This window comes from Solanum pennellii, chromosome 4 (assembly GCF_001406875.1).
Source record: "Solanum pennellii chromosome 4, SPENNV200".
Classification (NCBI taxonomy): Eukaryota; Viridiplantae; Streptophyta; class Magnoliopsida; order Solanales; family Solanaceae; genus Solanum; species Solanum pennellii.
Genome location: NC_028640.1, coordinates 69,657,001 through 69,658,899, shown reverse-complemented (window position 1 = coordinate 69,658,899; position 1,899 = coordinate 69,657,001).

Genomic DNA, 1,899 nt, shown 5'->3' with positions numbered 1-1,899 from the left:
ATCAATTACCTACATAAACTCTAAATCATATATCATCTGAATCACAGTGGCCTGCTGAGTAAAATAGGCCACAGTTCTTTAGGATGATAGTAAAATGTTATTGAATTCTGTAAGTATTGTCACTGGAATGGTCTTGAATGTGATTTTTTTAATTATAATTTAGAGTTTACGACAGTTTTAAAAGATTGGAGGTTGCAAATCATATTGCATCACTTATATCAATAATTTCTTTGGATACTTTATTGAGAAATTAAGATACAACTTTTGATATGATGTATGAAGGAGGAAGCCACTAAGGTCTTCTTTTAAGAATTAACACACTAAAGGCATAAATAAATTTAAAAAGGAGCAAGATCCTAGAACCAATTGAACATGAAAAATAAGAGTGGGAGCTTCACTTAGTATGTTCGGCTTCCCACAAAGAGAACCTTCATGTTTAGCAAGTCCGGGTTCCCAACATAGATGTTGTCATATTACATAGAAACCTCCTGGCTAGTAAGTCAAGGTTTCTAGAAGCAATCTCCAAGTTGCATGACTATGTGCCCCCGTAGATAAAAGGTCAGCCAAAACCTGCAAACATAGGTGATTTGTTCTCAGAAGGATCTCTGAATCCATATGCTGATGATCCCTATGCATTTGATTAAGAGGTACTATTAAGCGTTCTGATTGCAGAAATCTGAGAAAGAAAACTTCATATCTCTTCTTGTGATGCCTGTGCTGCACACTATCAATCAGTTCCCAGTGCATTCATTAGTTTGTCCATCTAAAGATATAGCTACCGAGAGTAACACACATGTTTGAGCAAACATTTCTTTCACCTGTAAGAAGAAAGAAGAAAGTTTTATCTCGTTCTGATACCAGAAACCTTTCAGTAATAAAAATGTAACTTCTTCCTGCAATCAGCCTATGCTTCATTGAATAACCTCTTCCCCACTCCCCAACCCCTTCTCGGTAAATTTACTGCTACGGATTCAACGCCCACATTTTTCAGCACATATTTCATATGACTTGATAGAAGAGTAATTATTAACTTATGTGCTTTTACAGCTTTATCAAGAGTGTTGAGCATCACATCCTTGTTTAGTTTCTTTCTTCTATCAGTGCCCTTAATTGTCAACTTTATCACTTCTCAGGTGAAGAAGGTACTACTCCAGAGTGTTTATTAGAAGTGAAGCTTGACCCGTAAATTCGTGCATGCTGATTCTTTGATGGTAGGCATATATTTGTTTGTTTCATATATAGCAAGGAACTATAATTACTTTTCTCGCAAAAATGAAAGAGAGCCTATATCACTGCAGTTAGTATGTGAAGAAATTGTGGGGAAATTAGCTTTGATTAGAGGTCGATAGGAGGGGAAGTGCAGCAGTGTAAAGTTCCCAGCTGCTTAGAACTACATATATTGTTTTGTTATGTGCTTTCCAAACTGTATAAGATCAGCTTTGGTTGTAGGTTTAGGTGGATATTTCTTTAGATTACTAAAACTAACGCACAAAGTCGCCGACCTTCTTCCCAACATATGCACACGCAGATAGTAATTCCGGGGTCTCTCTATACGTCTCAAGGGAACACTAGAATCAAATAACTAATACTCTTTAGAAAAAAACAAAAATTTATACCTGATAGAATATGTGCCTTCACTTAACAAGTAATGGACCAGGTCCCATACTACACTCCAGAAAATTACCAGAAAGTTAAATGCAGTAAAATCAACACAATGATTTTACGTGGAAACCTCCTTGCTTAAGGGAGTAAAACCACGACCTGTTCCACAGGATTTTCAATCGTTTTCACTAATCTTCAAAAGCAAAAGTAAAACACGATTACAACAAACGTAAGAAAGAGTTATCAATCTTACAGTTAAGCAACAGTCCCTATTGCTTAACAAGCCTAAGTAGAAAA